The 24,078-nt window shown below is 44.8% G+C and overlaps 1 protein-coding gene and 1 long non-coding RNA gene across 5 annotated transcripts in view; both read right to left on the bottom strand.

Annotated features, from left to right (window-relative positions):
- The window catches only part of MARCHF6 (membrane associated ring-CH-type finger 6), a 1,314,422-nt gene that overhangs the window by 202,159 nt on the left and 1,088,185 nt on the right, over positions 1 to 24,078 (bottom strand). The gene's annotated exons all lie outside the window — the stretch shown is intronic.
- On the bottom strand, positions 621 to 2,304 carry LOC141144754 (uncharacterized). The gene is made up of 2 exons (XR_012244455.1): positions 1,795 to 2,304; positions 621 to 1,756 (listed from the first exon to the last, which is right to left on the bottom strand). It is a non-coding gene; the product is annotated as an uncharacterized lncRNA (long non-coding RNA).

Here is a 24,078-nt window from a genome sequence, read left to right as displayed (position 1 = left end):
CAAGTGGTTAAGACAGCTCTTCTCATATATGTACCCCTGCAGTGTTTATCTATCCTATTTACCACAGAACAACAACATGGGATCCCTATTATGAACAGTCTGAAATGGTTAGAAACGCAATGTTTCTGCAATTCCTTCTTTATATTGTTTATATGTTCCCCAACTTTCTCTTCATCCTGCCCACATACTGAAGCCCACACTGGCATTCCAATCAATATGTGACATGGCTACTGTTACAGTTATGAGATAAGGAAATTCATTACCTGTATCTGTTATACCTAAATTCAAAATTAGTGTTTTTTCTTCCCCTACTCTTAATTGTTCTGCAGCGGATACACCTGCCACATTTTAAAAACCCCACCTGGTCCATAAAAGTGACTTTTTTCCGTACATCCTTTAATATTTTATTTCTTAATATGGGTGGCCTTCTATATACAAACTTTGGCTGTTTGGGGAGCATTTTCACTAATACGTTATCCATGAGGAGTATAGGTCAATGCTTCCTTACTATTTTCTCCATGGTCCTATACAGTCAATTAAACACCATAGAGAACACAATCCCAACATTTTTTTTTCTTTCTTTTTCTCTCTCAATAATAGTCCCCTATCAATTCTTTTCATTTGTTTTTTTTTTTTTTTTTTTTTTTTTTTACTATATCCAAGAATTTAATTTTATATCCCCTAAGGCTAAACCTTTCCAATAGAATGTCTGCCTGGGCTTCAAAATGTGTTTACACATCAAAATTTCTCTTTATCCACATTCATTGTCCTTTAGCCCTGGTTCACAGTGACTGTGGGAATGAAATTGTGCGAGTTCAGCTGAACTCGCACAATTTCATTCCCGCATGTCAATCCTGACTTCGGGAGCGATTTCAGAGACATCTGTGCGGGTTTCTGCATAGATGTCAACGGAAATTGCACTTCGAAATTGCCAAAAGTAGTACAAAAACTACTTTTGGGAATCGGTGCGGTGCCGTAAATGCGGCATTGCACCGATTCGGATGCTACCATTGCCGGCAATTCCCGCCGATTTGGCAAGCGGTTTGATATGTCAAATCGCATGCCAAATCGCATCAATGTGGACCAGGGCTTCGGATGCTACCATTGCCGGCAATTCCCGCCGATTTGGCATGCAATTTGACATGTCAAATTGCATGCCAAATCGCATCAATGTGAACCAGGGCTTAGGGATTGCTCCCAACCACCTTGGGTGGTGACAGCTTCCCATGAGAATGTACCCATTGTGGTCTGCTTCCTTGAAATGAGTATGTGTGCCTAGTTTTTGTCCTTTTTTCCTATACCACCAGATCCAGATAATTATTATAATTTCCTAAAAAGGAAATATTGTGCTTGTTAGTATTAATCTCTCTCAAAAATTCTTGAACTGATTCGTCAGACCCCTCCCATATTATTATAACATCATTAATGTACCTTTTGTATAACTTTAATTCTAGTCTACATAACCTATACATGTCCTGCTTCTCCCACCTACTCCTACAAACATTAGCCACAATAGGGGCATATTTGGCCCCATTGCAATTCCTTTTTGCCTGTAGAACTTTGTCATGCCAAAAGTAGTTGCTACCCATTGCCAGTTCAAGGGCCTGTACCAAAAACTCTACTTGCTTTCTTTTTAGATCTGTTTTCTCCCTCTATACTGGCTAAAACACAATTAACATCAACCCTTGTTTTTAATATATGAACCCCTTCCCGCCTGGCCACTGCATATAAATGGCCATGTGGGACAAGTGTCGATCTGGGAGGATGTACCAGTACATCCTCCCAGATCTGCACCTCGGGAGTGTCCCAATGATTTCAGCTGCAACCTGCTGAAACCTGCTGATCAACTGTGTCCAATCACACACAAAGAGTTCTGTGTGTACAAACACAAAGAACTCTGCGTGCATAGCAACAGTGATCTAGGATTTTTTTTTTCTTTTTTTTTTTTTTTACCAAAGAAATGTAGCAGAATACATTTTGGCCTAAATTTATTTAGAAATTTGATCTTTCTATTAGATATGTTTTCTAACAGAAAGTAGAAAATAGTGTTATATTGTTTTTTTTCCCCAAAATGTTTAGTTTTTTTTTGTTTATATAGCAAAAAATAAAAAAAAAAACAGTGGTGATCAAATACCACTAAAAGAAATCTCTATTTGTGTAAAAAAAAAAAAAAAAAGGGCAGATATATTTGCGTACAATGTTGCATGACCACGCAATTGCTAGTTAAGTAGGATAGGAAGAAAACTCCCCAAAAAAGCAGACGGGACTTTTTAAGCTCAAAAGGTATACAAACGCAGGCTGAACATAAAGTAGATTCAAAGTATTTATTAGTATTAAAAATTAAAAAGGTATAGATTAAATAATGTACATACAACAATATTACACTAAGGCCCCTTTCACACTGGGGCCGAGAAAGGGTTAAAACCACCACAAAGCACCTCTGCAGAGGCGCTTTGCCGGCGGTATAGCTGTGCCGTCCCATTGATTTCAATGGGCAGGAGCGGTATACACTCCGCTCCTTCACCGCTCCGAAGTCCTGCTAGCGCACCGCTCCAGTGTGAAAGCCCTCGGGGCTTTCACACTGGAATTAAAGCAGCGGCACTTTCGGGTCGGTTTGCAGGCGCTATTATTAGCGCAATAGCGCCTGCAAACCGCCCCAGTGTGAAAGGACCCTAAGTTAGATTGTCAGTGGCCGCAAGGCACAAAGTAATGTCAATCAATATACAATGATGAAATAGGTGTGTAAACCAAACACCAACATGTTTCGGAGTCCTATATGCTCCTTCTTCAGGGTTGATTTAAACATAATTGGTAAACATCTTCTATAAAATAAAACACATATTAGAACATAATAGCAGTCACTCTGCAATATAAACAAGGCGGATAAGAGAGAGCGGTAGCTGAGAAGTTACTCGCAATGCCAGAGAGTGGATACACAGCACACAGCCAACCAAAATTTAAAAACAATATCGCAGGATCCAATGAAGTGGAAAATGGAAGCGCCAAAGGACCCCCCCCCCCCCCCCCCAGCGGCTCAGACAGGACCCACGGGAGTGTTTTATTTTATAGAAGATGTTTACCAATGCTGTTTAAATCTACCCTGAACAAGGAGCAAATAGGACCCTGAAACATGTTGGTGTTTGGTTTACAACCTATTTCATCATTGTATATTGGTTCATGCTACTTTGTGCCTTGCGGCCACGGACAATTCAGCCTAATGTAATATTGTTTAATGTACATTATTTTATCTATACCTTTTAACTTGTGATACTAATAAATACTTTGAATCTACTTTATGTTCAGCCTGCGTCTGTACACCTTTTGAGCCTAAAAAGTCCAATTTGCTTTTTGTTTTCTTCCTATCCATGTACTAGGCATGTGGCCTAATTAAGCTGTTCTCCCAAACCTCTTTTTTTTCCTCCATTTGCCAATTAAAGTAGCACGGTGCTGAATAGCTAAAAATGCCCTGGTCCTTAAGGGGGTAAAACCTTCTAGAGGTCATTAACATGCAGTGGCTGGGTGGGATAAGTGTTGATCTGGAAGAACATAACAGTATATCCTCCCAGATCTGTGCCTCGTGCGCACCCCCCAAGGATGTGCATCACTGCGATCTTGTGACAGCTGTATCCACCAGACACTGCGGATCACCAATTCGAGTACCGAGTCAGAGTGCTGTTCCCTGATACCATGTGATTGCTGTCACTAATCACAGCAATCACATTTTCAGTAGTAAAGATAGTGCAAAAAATAACAAAAACAATCACTTCCCTAGAGTAGTGCAGTGTTACTACGGTAACACTGCACTGCTCTGGTGACAGAGTGTAAAAACATTATGGTGACATCATACCACTGTGGCGGTGATATTGTACATCGGATGGCTGCTCTGATTTCACTGTATGTCAGTGGCGTCAGCAATTATCTCTGATCACCGCCATTGCAGTACAATGTCACCACACCAGTGCTGCCAGTCAGTGTCCCTAATCATTGCCGCACCAGTCATTGTCACCAATCACCGCCACCCACTTACAGTGCCCCTAATCACTGCCCCACCAGTCAGTCATTTTGTCCATGATCATCGTCACACCCCTTACAATGTTCCTGATCACTGCTGCACCAGTCCCAGTGTCCCTGATCACCGCCACACCAGTGATTTTGTCTGTAATCACCACCACACCAGTCATATTGCCCCTGATCATCGCCACCCCAGGTACAATTTCCCTGGTCACTGCCAAACCAGTCATATTATCAATCATTGCCATGTCACTCATATGTCCCCAATCACCACCACACCAGTTATATTGTCCCTGATCATCACCACACCAGTTGCAGTGTCACTACACCAGTGAAAGCCAGCAACAGTGCCCCCGATTAGTGCCATACCAGTTCTAGTGTCACCTAACCAGTATAAGTTAGCACAGGGCTCGACAAACCCCAGGCGCCAGGTCGCCATTGCGACCAGAAACCGCACCGTGGCGCCTAGGCTGCCACCAGCCCACTCACTGCAACTCCCGATGCCCCAGACATGCAGTGCTATGGATATTTAACATTGACCGCCATTCCTCCTCCGTTCTCCACACTCAGTGCGGCACTTGTTGCTTGCCAGAGCCGCTGAGTGTGTGAAACTGACACATAACCGAGAGAAGAGAGAGAGGATCTGTCAGAATTGAGCTTGATGTCAGGGGACACCAGCCAATGGGATGGGATCTGGGCGGACCGCTACGTGTATGTGGCCCCGCTCCTTTTCTTAAGCAGCCCAATCATTGGCTGGTGTTTGATAGCTGCCGGGTCCGGCCCACCCGACATTAAGCTCAATTCTGACAGCTCGTCTCTGTTACTTGTCAGTTTCACACACAGTTATACTCAGCTCAGTGTGAAACCTGCCAGTGCCACCCAGTGCCATCTGTCAGTGCCACCTGCCAGTGCCAACCAATGCCACCTGCCAGTGCCAACCAGTGCCACCTGCCACCGCCAACCAGTGCCACCTCCAATCAGTGCCACCTGCCAGTGCCAATAGTGCCACCTGCCAATGCCAACCCAGTGCCACTGCCAGTGCCAAACCAGTGCCACTGCCAATCAGTACCAACCAGTGTCACTGCCAATCAGTACCAACCAGTGTCACTGCCAATCAGTGCCATCTGCCACTGCCAATCAGTGCCATGTGCCAGCTCCACCTGCCAGTGCCATCTGTCAGCTCCAAACCAATGCCACCAACCAGTGCCATGTGCCAATCAGTGCCATCTGTCAGTTCCAAACCAGTGCCACGTGCCTATCAGTGCCACCTGCCGTTGTCAACCAGTGCCATCTGTCAGTTCCAAACCAGTGCCACCTGCCACCGCCAACCAGTGCTACCTGCCAGTGCCACCGCCAATCAGTGCCAAGTGCCACCGCCAATCAGCGCCACCTGCCAGTTCCAAAAGTGCCACCTGTCAGTTCCAAACCAGTGCCACATGCCAATCACAACCAGTGCCACTGCCAATCAGTGCCACTGCCAATGCCATCTGTCAGTGCCACCTGCCAATCAGTGCCACATCCCAGCGCCACCTGCCAGTGCCAACCGGTGCCATCTGTCAGTTCCAAACCAGTGCCACCTGCCAGTGCTATCTGTCAGTTCCAAACCAGTGCCACGTGCCAACCGGTGCCACCTGCCGGTGCCAACCAGTGCCATCTGTCAGTTCCAAACCAGTGCCACCTGCCTAAGCTAACCAGTGCCACCTGCCAGAGCCAACCAGTGCCATCTGTTGCCAGCCTTACTCTTTCTGGCCAGCCCATAACCCTGATGTAACAGCATTACATTGGAGGTATTGACTGGGTGCTCCGTTGTGAGTTAGGGTTAGGGGGCGAAAATTACTGGCCTTACCCCAGGAACTGACAATCCATACCACTCTAAAAAAAACTGACTCCTAACTTTTAACTGGCTCCTAGATTCAAAGCAAATTTGTCAAGCCCTGAGTTGGCCTGAGGCAGAGAAATGGTCAGCAAACAGGAAAAAGATTGTTCCAGGCAACAGGCAGAAATGTGGTCAATAAAAAGGCCTGGGTCAGTACAGGCGGCAGGCAAAGGCAACACTGCACTGGTGTGGAGGTGATCAGAAACATTGTTGCTGACTGCACTGGTTTGGTGACACTGAGGACTAGTGTTGCAGCAATCGCAAACACTGCTGCTAACTTATACTGGTCAGATGACACTAGAACTGGTATGGCACTAATCGGGGACACTGTTGCTCGCTATCACTGGTGTGGTGACACTGCAACTGGTGTGGCGATGATCAGGGACAATATAACTGGTGTGGTGATGATTGGGGACAATATGAGTGACATGGCGTTGATTGATAATTTTTCTAACTCATCTGCACGTGCGACCGACTATGCTATACCAATAAAAGTTTTTTCAAACTGGAAAGTGTAGTGAAGGGCTTGGACGCCATCTTAGAGAACAGTGTTTTGCCTGTGTTTATACCATGCTTGATTTTATGGATTACATGTAAGTGCAGTACTTGCAATACTTGTAGGGCTGCAACTAACGATTATTTTCATAATTGATTCCTTGGCCGATTATTGTTTTTCAATTAATCAATGAATCGGATTAAAAACCTAAAAAAAAGTTTGGTCTATAATCTAGTTAATATGCGAGTTGTAAAAAAAAAAAAAAAAAAAGACAGTTTATTCTATATGAAATGTATATGCATACAGTCAGGTCCATAAATATTGGGACATTGACACAATTCTAATCTTTTTGGCTCTATACACCACCACAATAGATTTGAAATAAAACAAGATGTGCTTTAACTGCAGACTTTCAGCTTTAATTTGAGGGTATTTACATCCAAATCAGGTGAACGGTGTAGGATATACAGTTTGTATATGTGCCTCCCACTTTTTAAGGGACCAAAAGTAATGGGACAGATTAACACTCATCCATCAAACTTTCACTTTTTAATACTTGGTTGCAAATCCTTTGCAGTCAATTACAGCCTGAAGTCTGGAATGCATAGACATCACCAGACGCTGGGTTTCATCCCTGGTGATGCTCTGCCAGGCCTACTGCAACTGTCTTCAGTTCCTGCTTGTTCTCGGGGCATTTTCCCTTCAGTTTTGTCTTCAGCAAGTGAAATCATCATATCATCAATAAATACAAGAGAACCAGTTCCATTGGCAGACATACATGCCCACGCCATGACACTACCACCACCATGCTTCATTGATGAGGTGGTATGCTTTGGATCATGAGCAGTTCCTTTCCTTCTACATACTCTTCTCTTCCCATCACTCTGGTACAAGTTGATCTTGGTCTCATCTGTCCATAGGATGTTGTTCCAGAACTGTGAAGGCTTTTTTAGATGTTGTTTGGCAAACTCTAATCTGGCCTTCCTGTTTTTCAGGCTCACCAATGGTTTACATCCTGTGGTGAACCCTCTGTATTCACTCTGGTGAAGTCTTCTCTTGATTGTTGACTTTGACACAAGTACACCTACCTCCTGAAGAGTGTTCCTGATCTGGCCAACTGTTGTGAAGGGTGTTTCTTCACCAGGGAAAGAATTCTTCGGTCATCCACCACAGTTGTTTTCCGTGGTCTTCCAGGTCTTTTGGTGTTGCTGAGCTCACCGGTGCGTTTTTTTTTTAAGGATGTTCCAAACAGTTGATTTGGCCACAGGTAATGTTTTTGCTAGCTCTCTGATCTCATATTGGATCTCATATTGAGAGCTGACAGCAACAGATTCCAAATGCAAATAGCACACTTGAAATGAACTCTGGACCTTTTATCTGCTCCTTGTAAATGGGATAATGAGGGAATAACACACACCTGGCCATGGTACAGCTGAGCAGCCAATTGTCCCATTACTTTTGGCCCCTTAAAAAGTGGGAGGCACATATACAAACTGTTGTAATTCCTACACCGTTCACCTGATTTGGATGTAAATACCCTCACATTAAACCTGAAAGTCTGCAGTTTTGTTTGTTTCATTTCAAATCCATTGTGGTGGTGTATAGAGCCAAAAAGATTAGAATTGTGTCGATGACCCAATATTTATGGACCTGTCTGTATATCTATCTGCAGCGGTAAATATAAATAACCATCTATATGGTTGAGGAACAAAATATCTAATTAACTTTGAAAATAACAGATAGAAGTGATATACACTCACCAGCCACTTTATTAGTTACACCTTGCTAGTACCAGGTTGGACCCACTTTTGCCTTCAGAACTGCCTTAATTCTTCATGGCATAGATTCAACAAAGTGTTGGAAACATTCCTCAGAATTTTGGTCCATATTGACATGATAGCATTACGTAGTTGCTGCAGATTTGTCAGCTGCCTATCCATGAGGTAAATATCCCGTTCCACTAGATCCCAAAGGTGCTCTATTTCATTGAGTTCTGGTGACTGTGGGGGCCATTGGAGTACAGTGACCTCATTGTCATGTTCAAAAAATCAGTAGAGAGATGATTTGAGCTTTGTGACATCCAGCATTATCCTGCTGGAAGTAGCCATCTGAATATGGGTACACTGTAATCATAAAGGGATGGAGATGGTCAGCAACAATACTCAGGTAGGCCGTGGTGTTTGAACAATGCTCAATTAGTACTAAAGGGCCCAAAGTGTGCCAAGAAAATATCCCCCACCACCAGCCTGAACTGTTAATACAAGGCAGGATCCATGCTTTCATGTTGTTTACGCCAAATTCTGACCCTACCATCTGAATGTTGCAGCTGAAATCGAGACTCATCAGACTAGGAAATGTTTTTCCAATCTTCTATTGTCCAATTTTGGTAAGCCTGTGCGAATTGTAACCTCAGTTTCCTGTCCATAGCTGACAGGAGTGGCACCCGGTGTGGTCTTCTGCTGCTATAGCCCATCTGCTTCAAGGTTTGATGTGTTGTGCATTCAAAGATAGTATTCTACATACCTTGGTTGTAACAAGTGGTTATTTAAAGAGGAAGTAAACCCTGATGGGTTTATTTCCTCTTTGTTTCCCTGCAAAGGTAAAGCATAATGGGCTACTATGCATCGCATAGTAACCCATTATGTGTCACTTACCTGACACAGGAGCCTGCAATGTCACCGCTGTCCCTTCTTCCACGAAGCGTCCATCATCTTTCCGGGTATCGCAGCTCCGGCGCTGTTATTGGCCGGAGCCGCGATGACATCATTCCCACGCATGCGCGCTGGTGCTGCCACTAACGGCATGATCGCCGTTAGAAACGGCATGCTCAGTGCGCCTGCGCGCCGTTGTCTACGGTGCATGCGCCGTAGACATCGGTGCCTGTCTTTTGGAAATATCTCCTAAACCGTGTAGGTTTAGGAGATATTTCTTGCACCTACAGGTAAGCCTTAATCTAGGCTTACCTGTAGGTAAAAGTGGTCTTTTAGGGTTTACAACCACTTTAAGTTACTGTTGCCTTTCTACCACCTGGAACCAGTCTGCCCATTCTCCTCTGACATCAAAAAGGCCTTTTCGTCCACACAACTGCTGCTCACTGGTTATTTTTTCTACCATTTTCAACCATAGTTGTGCGTGAAAATCCCAGTAGATCAACAGTTTTTGAAATACTCAGACCAGCTCATCAGGCACCAACAACCATGCCGCATTCAAATTCACTTCAATCCCCTTTCTTCCCCATTCTAATGCTCAGTTTGTACTTCAGCAAGTCATCTTCACCACGTCTAGATGCCTAAATGCATTGAGTTGCTGTCAGGAACCATGAATCGGACTAAGACAGAAGTGCAGTAAAAATGACACTTTAATAAAATTGTATAATGTTAAAAACAGTGCAAAGGTAGTCAAAACATAGCCAGGGTTCGGTAACCAGAACAAGCCAGTAAAACAGGAATCCAGAGATCAGCATAGTCAGAGGCAGCAAACAGGATCCAGGAACCAGAAGGGAAGTCAGCCAGGCAAAAGTCTTTAACAGGAAAACAGAGCAGAGAGCATCCGGATATGTTAAAGGCAGCAAAGGCACAGGAGATCTGATGCAAGCAACTTAAATAGCCAGCAGACTGATTGATGAGCAGGATATGATCATCAGGATAGTCACTGTGGAATGAAGAGTATTGGCAATTAACCAACAGCTCAGCAGCCTCTAAAAAGGGAGGGCTGAGCCCAGCCCTGACAGTACCCCCTCAACAACCCCCTCCCCCTCGGCCACTAGGTGTGAGGGGAAAACATCTTTGGAAAGCACGAAGGAGGACAGGGACATGTACGTCCGAGGATGAGACCCAAAAGTGCTCCTCCGGACCGTATCCTTTCCAATGAACCAGAAACTGTATGCGTCCACGGAACCTACGGGAGTCAATGATGGATTGTACTTCATACTCCTCATGGTTCTCAACCTGTACTGGGTGAGGCATGGCACCAAGGTGGTGAAGCGGTTGCACACCAAAGGTTTTAATAAGGAGACATGGAATACATTAGAGATGCGCATATTAGAAGGAAGGTCTAAAGGACAAGCCACTGGGTTAATCCTGTGGAGAATAGGGAAAGGCCCAATACGCTGTGGTGCCAATTTCAATAAGGCAACACGGAGTCAGAGTTTGCGAGATGACAGCCAGACCCTCTCCCTAACTTGGAAGGAAGGCCCAGGTAGGCGTCTGCGGTCAGCATGTAGTCTGTACCTATCATTGACACGTCGCAAGGACTCTTGGACCTATACTGAAGAAGTGGAACGAAGACCACGGAGATGCTTCTCTAACGCAGGAATGCTCTGAGGAACAAATGAGTCAGGCAACATGGATGGTTGGAACCCATAATTCGCCATAAACTGAGACAATTGGGAAGAGGTATTAACGGCACTATTGTGAGCAAACTCTGCCCAAGGTAAGAGGTCTGACCAGTTGTTATGGTGGTCAGAAAAATAGCAACGTAGAAATTGCTCCAAGGACTGGTTAGCTCGTTCTGCGGCCCCATTACACTGCGGGTGATACGCATAGGAGAAGGAAAGCTGAATTCTTAACTGTGCACAAAAGGCTAGCTAAAACCTGGATACAAACTGGCTACCCCTGTCCGAGACGATAACCTTGGGTAGCCCATGTAATCGAAAGATCTCCCGAGCAAAAATGGATGCCAGTTCTTTGGATGTGGGCAACTTAAGTGGAATGCAATGTGACATTTTCGAGAACCGCTCAGCCAACATAAGGATAACTGTGTTGCCCTGGGAGTTGGGTAACTCCACAATAAAATCCATAGACAGGTGGGTGCAAAGCCTCTCTCCATTGGGTATGGGTTGTAGGAAACACACTGAAAAGTGTCTTACTCATAGCACACATGGAACAGGCAGCTATGAAGGCGGCTACATCAGCGCGGAGACTAGGCCACCAGAATTGTTGGGAAATAGCCCAAATGAGTTGATTCTTCCCTGGGTGGCCAGCAGCCTTGGGAGAATGGTAGGTCTGGAGCACAGCAGTCTGAAGACTCTCAGGACCAAAACAGCGGTCACAAGGTTTCTCAGGAGGAGAATGGATCTGAGCGGCAAGAATTCTGTCACCCAAAGGTGAAGTGAGACTGGTACGAACCTTAGCCAAAATAATATCAGGAGGAATCACAGGAACAGGAACCGACTCCATCATGGAAGCAGAGGAAAACCGTTGCAACAATGCATCAACCCTTACATTCTTAGTACCGGGTAAGAATGAGACTATATAATTGAAGCTTGACAAGAAAAGAGCCCAATGCGCCCTTCTGGGAGAGAGGCGTTTAGCCTCAGACAAGAATGTAAGGTTCTTATGGTCAGTCAGAATGAGAACCGGCACAGTGGTACCTTCGAGGAGATGCCTCCATTCTTTAAGGGATAAAATGATCGCTAAAAACTCTCCATCCCCAATCTCATAACTGCACTGTCATAACTTACAATTTCTTGGAAAAGTAGCCACAAGAATGCATAGCGCTCTCAGAGGTAGGACGTTGAGACAGAAGGGCGCCAACTCCAGTCTCGGATGCATCAACCTCAAGGATAAAGGGTACTGTAGGATCAGGATGTGCCAACACAGGAGCAGAAACAAAGGCAGCCTTGAGACTCTCAAAGGCCTTAATGGAATCCGGAGACCAATTCTGTGGGTTACTGTCCTTTCTGATCATATCAGTCAGGGGTTTGACCAGAGACGAGAAGTTACGAATAAACTTCCGATAATAATTGGCAAATCCAAGAAAACGTTGCAGTGGACGTAAACCCACGGGTCGGGGCCACTGTAGGACTGCCGAAAGTTTCTCCGGGTCCATCGAAAAACCAGCAGTGGAAATGACAATACCCAAGAATTTAAACTGTTCACAATGGAACTCACACTTCTCCAATGTACAATACAGGTTATCTTCTCTCAGCCTCTGAAGCACATGGTAGACAACTGTGTGGTGGCTCTCTAGGAAATTGGAAAATATAAGGATATCATTGAGATAAACCACCACACTTAGCTGCAACAAATATCAGAGGACATTGTTAATAAATTCCTGAAAAACTGCTGGAGCATTGCAAAGGTCAAACGGCATTACGAGGTACTCGTAATGGCCTGTTCCGGTATTAAACGCAGTTTTCCATTCGTCGCCCACCTTGATCCTCACGAGATTGTATGCCCCTCTCAAATAAAGCTTTGTGCAAACTGTTGCTCCCTTGAGGTGGTCAAATAACTCTGTAATCAACAAAATCGCATAAGCATTCTTAATTGTGAAACGATGGAGACCCCTATAATCAATACAAGGTCTCAGTTCACTACTCCTCTTCTTCACAAAGAAGAAACCAGCACCAGCAGGAGACGAGAATTTGCGGATAAATTTACGAGAAAGTGCGTCAACAACATACTCCTCCATGGCTTTGTCCTCCGAGACAGACAAAGGGTAAACCCAGCCACGAGGGGGTATGGCACCAGGTTGAAGATCAATTGCGCAATCATCCAACCAGTGTGGAGGCAAACTACCGGCTTGACCTTTGTCAAAGACATTGCTAATATCGCAGTACTCCTCTGGCAGGGAGGAGAGTGAAGAGGTGCACAAGACCTTAGCCACTTTCTGAAAACATGTATTACTGCATTTGGCGACCAGGAAAGAACCTCAGCACGAAGCCAGTCAAAAGAGGGGTTGTGCCTCTGTAAACAAGGATAACCAATAACCACCAGAAAATCAGGTGAGGAAACGACTTGGAATTGGATTATCTCACGGTGAAGAGCCCCTATGGCCTTGGTCAACGGAGCAGTTTTATGAGTCACCTGGACAGGCTGTAGAGTTCTCCCATCAATAGCCTCAATGGCAAGTGGAGTGGTGTGAAGCTGCAGCAGAACTGAGTGTTTAGACACAAACGCATCATCTATGAACAGGCCTGCAGCCCCAGAGTTGATTAGAACCTGTATCTCGAGGAAAGGGTCACAAGAACCAGGGGCTTATCCTTCTGGATAACTGGGGACATAACGCCACCTAAGGTCTGACCCCTACAGGAATTCAGGTGCAGGCGTTTCCCAGACGGGTAGGACAAGACCTCAAAATGTGACCTGCCTGGCTACAATAAAGGCACAATCTCTCCCTCCTCCTAAAGGCCCTCTCATCTGCAGAGAGACGTGTGAAGCCAACTGCATGGGTTCTACCTCACTGGCAGACTCGGTACCAGGAGGTATGGGAGGTGAGGGTGGAACTACAAAGCCAGGAGCTAAACAAACAGGAGGCTTCCGCAAGCGCTCCTTAAAGGAAGGTCTCTCCGAGTCTGGAGTCAATAAGAGTGGCAAACGTGATCAACTTCTCCAGCTCGGTGGGAACGTCTCGGGCTGCTATCTCATCTTTGATCTTATCCGAGAGACTATGAGAAAAAGCAGCCATGAGGGCCTCATTATTCCAAGCAACCTCTGCTGCCAGAGTACGGAATTCGATGGGGTAATCGGCAACAGTTCTCGTACCCTGTTTGACGGACATAAAGGACTTTGGCAGCAAAAGTGGAGCATGTGGGAACATCAAATACCCTTTTAAGCACTTGCTTACTGGGCACCTAAACACCCCTCCTGCCCAGACCAATTTTCAGCTTTTAGCGCTGTTACTCTTTGAATGACAATTGAGCGGTCATACAACACTGTGCCCAAATGACATTTTTATAATTTTTTTCACACAAATAGAGCTTTCTTTTGGTGGTATTTGATCACCTCTGGGTTTTTTATTTTTTGTTAAAAAAAATGTGAAAAGATTGATTTTTTTTTTAAAAAAAGCACAAAACCATTTTATATTTTGTTAACAAATTCTGCAAACAGGTAGTTTTTCTCCTTCATTGATGTACGCTGATGAGGCTGCACTGATAGGCTGCACTGATGGGCACTAATAGGTGGCATTGGTGGGCACTGAGAGGTGGCACTGATGGGCATTGATAGATGGCATTGATAGCTGCCACTGATGGTGGCAGTGATGGGCACTGATCGGCACTGGTAGGTGACACTGATAGCTAACACTGTTAGGTGGCACTGATTGGCACCATTGGTGGGCACTGATAGGTGGCACTTGTGGGCACTGATAGGTGGCCCTGATTGCTGGGACTTATGTAGTGTGGGCACTGATTGGTGGGCATTGTGGGCACTGATTCATGGCACTGGCAGGCGGTACTGGTGGGCATATGAGACGCTTCCTCATGCTATCAGTATGAGAAGAAAAAAAAAAAAAACGATTACCGATCCTCTGTTTACATCACGTGATCAGCTGTCATTACTCGGATTCCTTACTCGGATTTGTGATCACCCGAGTCTCATTGACTCGGGTGATCACAGCGTGCGCCGTGCATGCCCTTCAGGGGGGGGCGTGGTGAGCGTGCAAAGGGGAGGACGTCAATAGACTTACTCCCGGCAAAGTAGATCTGTTCTGTAACCGTCATTCGGCTATAATGCGGATCTGAAGCAGTTAAAGGGATCCACAAACTTTGGTTATCTCAGGACAATAGGTTTTTGTGTCTCCCATAGAGGGTTTGTCCAGGCCAAAGCTCTCACAGAAAGCAAATATATCACAAAGCCTGCTTTGCTTCTGTCCGTGGTGAACGCCTGGGGCAGCATCTCAAAGTATATCCCAACCTTGTTGAGAAACCCTCTGCATTGAACTGGATTGCCCCCAAATCGCTAGGGGAAGCGGGGCGGAACCAGACATACCTCTTATAGAGGTAATACTCGAGGTGGTTGCCTGCACAGAGACTGAAGCAGCAGCAGGGAGGGCCTGCAACACAGGTTGAAGCGGAACAGCCACAGTGGGGGGATTCAGATGAGCAGTGTGAATCCGGAGTGTCTGTAACGCTATAGCAAAATGATCCATGCGGTGATCCTACTCATCCAATCTGGAAAAATTACCAGCAAGTGGATTGCCTGCATCTTCTGAATTCATGGCCTTCACCTACTGTCAGGAACCATGAATCAGACAGAGAGAAGTGCAGTAAAAAAATCACACTTTAATAAAATGGTACAAACAGTGCAAACGTAGTCAAAACATAGCCAGGGTTCGGTAACCAGAGCAGACATAGCTCCCAACTGTCCCTGATTTCGAGGGACTGTCCCTGATTTGGAGCAATGTCCCTCTGTCCCTCTTTCCCCCTCATTTGTCCCTCATTTTGGTCTAATCCACATAGTTGTATATAAAATGCACTTTCTATTTTTCAAAAAGTGTTTCACAGTGCTAAATCTTTCATCCAATTTCTAAATTGCTGCATTTGTACATTTTAAAAGCCAATATAAAAGGAATATTAGTGGTAAAAAAAGTCCTGGTAGATTTAATTAACCTTTTTTTTGGTTAATTCTCCCTTAAGTGGGTGTGACAGGGGGCGTGTCCTATGCCTACATACATTTGTTAGTAGGTGTCCCTCATTCCCATCTCAAAATGTTGGGCGGTATGGAGAAGGTAGTCAGAACAAGCCAGTAAAACAGGAATCCAGAGATCAGCATAGTCAGACGCAGCAAACGGGATCAGGAACCAGAAGATAAGTCAGCCAGGCAGAAGTCTTTAACAGAAAAACGCAGCAGAGTATCCAGATATGTTGACCAAGGCGAAGGCACAGGACATCTGATGCAAGCAGCTTAAATAGCCAGCAGGCTGATTAACGAGCAGGATATGATCATCAGCTGAGCAACCTCTGAGAAGGAAGGGCTGAGCCCAGCCCTGACAGTTGCTGCTATGTGATTAGCATTTTGTGTTACCAAGCCATTGAACAGGTATACCTAATAAAGTGGCTGGTGAGTATATATACTATATACAAGAAGGCCTCATGTACACTACTGCTGCTAAACAGACGTTTAGGAGCAGCTGGGCATTTTTTTTCAACTGCTCCTGAACTCTCCTCTATGTTATCTTATCAGTACATGTACATAGGGTCATTTACAGTTGTTACTAAGCAGTTGAGTTTAGAGGCTTTTTTTAGAATGCAAAAAAAATGGGTTCAGAAGCTGAGTTTAGAGGCATTTCAAATGCCAAACGCGGTAACTCGCGTTTTGTTTACAGGCGTTTTTTATTTTTGAAGAAAAAAAAAAGTTTATCTTTTTTAAAAACGCTTAACGCAAACACGGCAAAACGCCACTAAACACGGCATGTAAACGCGGAAAAACTGACGTTTTAAACGCGGGTTACTATCTGTCAAGTTAAATCATTCAGGAGAAGTTGTAAAAACATCCCGTGTACTTGAAGCCTTAGAGGTTGAATCTGGTACATAACATGCGACTCAGAGATGAAAAAAATTATTTAAAGAAAAAAGAAAAACTTAAGACTTATAACGCTGTTTTGCAGATTTTCAGACAGGACTGTAATATAATATTATGCTTAACAGACTTCATTGTTATAGGCAGGTAGCTTGATTCAAGCTACCTGCATCTGTTGTCACTTATGCTGGCCATACATAAACTTTGAAAATGTTTGTTTTAACCACTTTGCGCCCGCGCTATAGCCGATAGACGGCTACAGCATGGACGCCAATTGCCGGGAGGGCGTTCCTGGACGTCCTCCTGTTTACTTCCGCGATGCACACTCCCACGGGTGCGCATTGGGGAAGTTCTGTGCTGGCCATCTCCCTTGGACATAGCCAGTCACAGATCGCTGTAAATGGCCAATCACAGCGGCCGTTTACAGTGCGATCGGCGGTGCCTATAAGAGATGATCTCATATTTAAACATATGAGATCATCTTTCATCGCCGGCTCTCCCTCCTCACACAGAGACAGCGTGTGAGGAGGGAGAGCTAACCGCTGCAGCGTGAGTAAAAAAAAAAATAAAAAAAAAAACGGAAAAAAGTGACGTCAGTGCCATCTGTCCCTACTGCCATCTGTCCCCACTGCCACGTATAAGTGCCATCTGTCATCAGTGCCACATATTAGTGCCATCTGTCATCAGTGCCACCTGTCAGTGTCACGTGCCATCTGTTATCAGTGCTATGTATCAGTGGCATCTGTCATCAGTGCCACGTATCAGTGCCATCTGTCATCAGTGTCACGTGTCATCAGTGATACGTATTAGTGCCATCTGTCATCAGTGCCATGTATTAATGCCATCTGTCATCAGTGCCACGTATTAGTGCCATCTGTCATCAGTGCCACGTATTAGTGCCATCTGTTATGTGATATGTCATCAGTGCCACATATTAGTGCCATCTGTCATCAGTGTCATGTGTCATCAGTGCCACATATTAGTGCCATCTGTCATCAGTGCCACGTATCAGTGCCATCTGTCATCAGTGCCACGTATCAGTGCCATCTGTCATCAGTGCCACGTATCAGTGCCATCTGTCATCAGTGCCACGTATCAGTGCCATCTGTCATCAGTGCCACGTATCAGTGCCATCTGTCATCAGTGCCACGTATCAGTGTCGTCAGTGCCACCTGTCATCAGTGCCACATGTCATTGTCCTGGTGCTCCAGGGCCTTCAAAAATGTAATAGGTAGTGCGATGTCATCAGTGCCACATATTAGTGCCATCTGTCATCAGTGTCATGTGTCATCAGTGCCACGTATTAGTGCTATCTGTCATCAGTGCCACGTATTAGTGCTGTCATCAGTGCCACATATTAGTGCCATCTGTCATCAGTGCCACGTATCAGTGCCATCTGTCATCAGTGCCACGTATCAGTGCCATCTGTCATCAGTGCCACGTATCGGTGCCATCTGTCATCAGTGCCACGTATCAGTGCCATCTGTCATCAGTGCCACATCAGTGTCGTCAGTGCCACCTGTCATCAGTGCCATGTCAGTGTCACGTGTCATTGTCCTGGTGCTCCAGGGCCTTCAAAAATGTAATAGGTAGTCAAAAAGTTAGATTTGTAATTTATGCTCCTAGATGGTGCTCCCTGCATGTTGGGCCTCTCTATGTGGCCAGGCTGTGAAAAAGTCCCACACATGTGGTATCGTAATACTCAGGAGGAGTAGCAGAATGTATTTTGGGGCATTATCTGTGGTATACACATGCCATGTGAGAAAAATAACCTATTACAATGACAATTTTGTGTGTGTGGGGGGGGGGGGGGGAATCTTCATTTTGCAAAGAATTGTGGGAAAAAAATGACATAAAAAAACTCACCATGCATCTTACTAAATACCTTGGAATGTCTACTTTCAAAAAAGGGGTCATTAGGGGGGTATTTGTACTTTCCTGGCTTGTTCGGGTCGCAAGAGATGATAGGCCACCAGTACATCAGGTGTGATCAATTTTTTATGATTTGCATCACAGATTGTAGACTCTCTAACTTTCACAAAGACCAATATTTTGGGTTATAATTACCAAAGATATGTAGCAGTATAAATTGTGGCCAAAATTTATGAAGAAAAATTAATAATTTGCAAAATTTTATCACAGAAACTAAGAAAAATGCTTTTTTTTCAAACTTTTCGGTCTTTTTTCATTTATAGCGCAAAAAATAAAAAACCCAGAGGTGAACAAATACCACCAAAAGAAAGCTCTATTTGTATGAAAAAAAGGACAAAAAATTCATTTGGGTACAGTATTACATGACTGAGTAAATGTCATTCAAAGTGTGAGAGCGCTGAAAGCTGAAAATCGGTCTGGGCAGGAGGGGGGTTTATGTGCCCAGTAGGCAAGCAGTTAAGAATGTTCGATTTTCTAATCATTAGTGGGGTCAAATCAACGTTCGCTTTCAAAGGAGCAGAATAGAAAACTTTTCTTGATCAAAAAATCTTCGGCCAGTGTATGTGGTTTCCGAAATTACATTCATTTTAAAATTGAATGTTAAAAAGCAAGAGAACATTTCGAACAACATTCAACCATTCATCGAATGTGCAAATAATTTTTGTACAAATGTTCTATTCCAAAAATCAATACTTGTATGAACAGCATAAGACATTTAGTAGCAGCAGCATGCTTTTTTTATCACCTGTCATAATGGGGTTGCAAAAACAAAAATGTACCCTTTATAGTACAAAACCAAAAAGATATAAAGGGGTTTATACTGTAAAAAAAAAAAAAAATCTGCCTTTAGAATCACTCACATTATTCTGCCAAGGACTACATGTGCCATGAGGCATTGCTCCTCACACATTCACAAGCTTTCAGGCACTTACTGACATGTATGAACGAAATACTGCACTGTGTGTTGCATCGTATTTAATAATATGTAAACAAATAATGCATTTTGTATGCAGGCAAACTAATCGATTATTGAAATTGTTGACAACTATTTTCATTATCGATTATGTCGATTCGTTTTTTCAGCCCTAAATACTTGTTTTTAATAATATGAATTAAACGGTCTGCACTATAGGATGCCTGTGCTTCCTTCCTCAGTTTATCTATTGAGAACATACTTGCGATCTAAAGGTCAGCTTCATAGAATGAAGAGGGGTTTGAGTCAATACTTGCAAAGTGCATACGACTTCACATTAATATGTGGGATCCACAGTATCAGGTGAGAAAATACCCACAAGCGGTGGCGAAGGGCACTGCGGTGGTGTTTCACACTTCTGAAGATATTGTGGATCGGAGGAAGTTCTTTGTGTTTTTTTCCTTTCTCATTTGATTGCACAGGTATTGTATGGTCTATGGGACTATTCGGACTACAAATGTTTTTTTGCATTTTTTTTTTTATCATTGATCTTCTGTGGCACTTTGTATACATTGTTTATATGATTCACATGTAAACTATTTTGTGTGTGTGTGTGTATACATATATATATATATATATATATATATATATATATATATATATATATTGTAAGATTGGGGTTATCAGACTGAAACTTCCAGTGAGTAAGCCAGTCCAAAACTGTATTTTTAAGGGCCTGGTAGCCCACTTTTATTTAAAAGCACGGAAAAGTTCACAAAGACATCAGTACCCACGCAGGGGGGGTTCCCCCATTACTGTTTCTTGCACACTCAATATTTTAGCCTTCTGGCTTACATTCTTGCCATACGGCTGATATAGGCCTTTGGCCTGCTCCTCAGACCCAAAAGAGTTTCCTAGAGTTAAGCTCTCTCCTAGCTTACCTGACTCCCATGCACAGACTTCCTGTCTGTTGGGTGGAACCCTGAGCCATAGCCAGGTCACAACTAAATAGCCCAGCACACAGCTGTGCAATCAGTGTGCCTTTCCCTCCACAATATGGCGTAAACCATCAATCTTCCAGGTAGCACAGGGTCCTACTGCCACATATCCTCCCCGCTTGTTTCGAACCAGAGGAACACATAAAGCCATCAGTATGAATGGGACACCTCTGTGCCAGTCATTAGCTGCGTAGGCCCATTTCTTTTTCCGGGTATGTTTCCACCAGCACTTCACCTTGGCACCTCTGTGCCAACTATCAGCAGCAGTCCTTATATGCCCAACCTTTTTTCTAAAGGGGCACTCCACCAACATCTTCTGGGTGTGCTTCCACCAGCACTTCTTCCTAAACCGTGGGCGTCCACTAACCTCTCTATCCCTTCTACCTTCTGGCAACGGGATATTCCCTTTCTTTTTTTCTTCCATAGACCTACTCTCCCGGGACTGTTGGGGACCCACTTCCATGAAACCTGTCAGGAACTGACCCCTCTCACTACCTGATGCAACACTAACCAACAATATCCGTTTCTCAGGTTCACTAACCCCTGTGTGGTTACCCTTGGCAACCAAATCATCTGAGATCAACACCACATACTTCTGTTTAACCTCAATAGCAATGTTCCACAAGGGGTTATTCAACTCAATATTATCATTATCATCAGGATCTCTTGTCACCTTGTTTGCTAGGACAGTGTCTAGGGAGGGACCATCTACAGGCAAGCAGCGACTCCCTATGGGACATTCCCGCAGTTTCACATTGCCCCCTGTTATCCAACACTCCAACAGCGACTGTCCTACCAACGCACATTTTTCCACACCAATCTCTTTAACCATTTCTGTGTCCATTGGTACCTCAACCAATACCTCTGAGCTGTCCGACAGTGCTCTACAGTGCTTCTCATACACTTTTTCATTACAGTTACCAACACTGTTATTTCCTATCAGAGTGTCTCCGGTTACCTCAAACTGCACCTCCCTGCGAATGATGGACCAAATTCCCACTACTGCCACGTCTGTTCCGGGCTCTTCCTTTACATGAGAACTAGTGGGTACACGCGCCATGTACCAACCACTGCTCAGCCGCACCTCGGACCACACCAGCAGGAATGCACCCCATCACACCAGCATACAGAGAGACTGCCACTATGTCTATTATTTCTGTTTCCTCTAGCAGTTCCCCTGAGCGCCTTCTGCACATAACTGCTGCTGGAAGCACTCTCGCAGAGAACTGTGAGACAACTTTCCACAAAAGTAACCAACAGTGCAGTGACCAATTTTTATCAACATTGCTTAATATCGCCTGTACCACCTGTCTCCACCGATTGGTACTACGCAGTACCAGGTCACCCCTCTGCTGTGGATACATGCAGGTGTACATTGGAAAGATTTTCACCAATTCCAACAACATCTCAGTTATTTCTAGACATGCCGCATCTAAACACAGAACTCTAGGGACTTTTCCTTTACCAACAACGTGAAGGGGCTCATTTGCTAAGGCTTGAGAGGCCGAGACACTCAAAGAGACCTCCACCTCAGAGGCAACTGACAAAACTTGCAGCTCCCCAAGAGCATTGCAAATCACGTGTCACACTCATTTTCAGCATCACTGAGCCCTTCCAATCCCTATCCATTAGCCCCACCGTCCTGACACTCAACATTACTCATCTCTTTTGCTGTGGACAAAACTTCTGCTAGGTATGCGCCCTTTTCCGATCTATCCGCCTGGAGGGGATTAAGTTCTGCAACAGCCAATGCACCAGCCTTTGCAGCCTCTCCATTTGTCACAGCAGCAATAGTGTCCAGCTTACTATTACCTTCAGAAATTTCTTTCCACCACGCTAACACCTTTATGGCGAGACTATTCCAGTCTATCCTGTCTGTGCTCCAGTCACCAGCACTCCGTAGTACTGCTCCCTCTGCCATTGGAGACACAGGTGGAGAGAGTGGTTTAGCAGCAGGCATCCTGCACCAGTCACTGTCAACCACATCAGATTGTGATAATTCATGCACCATCATTTGAGCTGTTTTCCCATTGTGTTCCACCTGAGCAGTATTAGAGCTGTCCTGGACCCCCCCCCCCGACTCCAACACAGGGAGTCCTTGTGAGATTTCCTGGGACAACTGTGTGGCACTGCCTGTGGTTACCATGGGAGACACCAAACCATCAACACTGTCATTAATACACTTTTCAACATCATCATTATCCACCTTTTTGCCTTGTATAGGCTGTGTTAGCACATTAGCAGTTTGAGATTGTCGAATACTTAGTACATCGCTTTTCACCTCATGTGAAACACACTTGCCAGTTGGGGGAGCGACACAGTTGTCCTGTGAAACCCTGAGCTCAGACACCATGAGCTCCTGGGCGGTCTCCAGGGACACCTCTGCTACACCTGCCATGGTTGCCAGGGGCAACGGCACACATTTGTCAGTGGTCACCCCTGACATTTCTGGATGCAATATCACATTTTTAATTGCATTAGCGAGCAACACATTATATTCATTTTTACCACTTGTCTTCCTGCTACACAGTACACTGCCTGAAGACAAGTCCTTACCAGTCCTCAAACTTGCTGCAGGTTCAGCTTCAAACTGGACTTTGCTACTACACAAGGTATTTACTTGCAGCAAGTCTCTGAAAGCATTTTTTTTCACTGGACTTATTCCCACTTCACAGGGAATAGTCCCAGAACCAGTCTCTCTCACATTTGTATCTGAAACAGTCTTACCACTCCATTTGGCAGGTGTTGAAAGCTTCACTTGAGGGCGTTGTCCCTTCTTTGCTGTGCTCCCACAAGCTAATGCCCCCACATGGACATGGGGCAACATTGCATCCTTCTTGGATTTTCCAACATCCCCTGCAGGCCAAACAGATTTCCTGTTGCCAGGGCTAACAGCAGACCCACACACATGGTCATACCCCTTGCAGGATGCTGGATACTGTGCATTCTTCTCTAGGCTAACCACTTCACACAAGCAGCCACAATTTGAAACCACTGGTTTCTTGTGCTCTCCATCACCTCCTGCAGGCTGAACAAAATTTCCTTCATGTTTGCCAGGGGTGACAACAGGCACTTTTGCTCAAACCTCTTCATTAAGAATTTGAGCCACATCTCTGCTGTAGCTCCTCCTTTCTGCAAACAGACTTTCTCTGGTTGCTATGGGAGACCACATTCTCCTCACTGATGTTTTCCAGTGCTCTCTAGATTGGATTGCTCCTAGGAAATTGCCGTAGTCATCTCGGTTATGATAAATCCCGCAGTACACCTCTTGGTACTCCTCCATCAGAAAAGGTTGTACCAACTCAACCCAGCGACTTTTGGGCCATCCTCTGTAGGAAGCAATCATCACAAAATCATCCAAAAAGTCTTCAACGTGTTCAGAAGTCAGCATAGGCCGTATGAAGTCAGCTGTATGGATTTCTGCTTTGTTGCCACAGGCAAGCGCACCCATCTGTGACGGCTTGCTTTCCTTTTTCCTTTGCTCCAGTGCGGCCAAGTGCGTCTTGCACCAGTCTGGGGTTTGTTCTGTCGGTAACAACCCCTCCAGCCACAAGGTTCTGTCTCTCATCTCAGCAAACATTGCTTCCTTTTTGGGTTTTGACCGCCCCATCTCT

Source organism: Aquarana catesbeiana, linkage group LG05, assembly GCF_042186555.1.
Source record: "Aquarana catesbeiana isolate 2022-GZ linkage group LG05, ASM4218655v1, whole genome shotgun sequence".
Taxonomy (NCBI): Eukaryota; Metazoa; Chordata; class Amphibia; order Anura; family Ranidae; genus Aquarana; species Aquarana catesbeiana.
The sequence above is the reverse complement of the archived record's forward strand: the minus strand, read 5'-3'. Positions and strand labels throughout refer to the sequence as shown.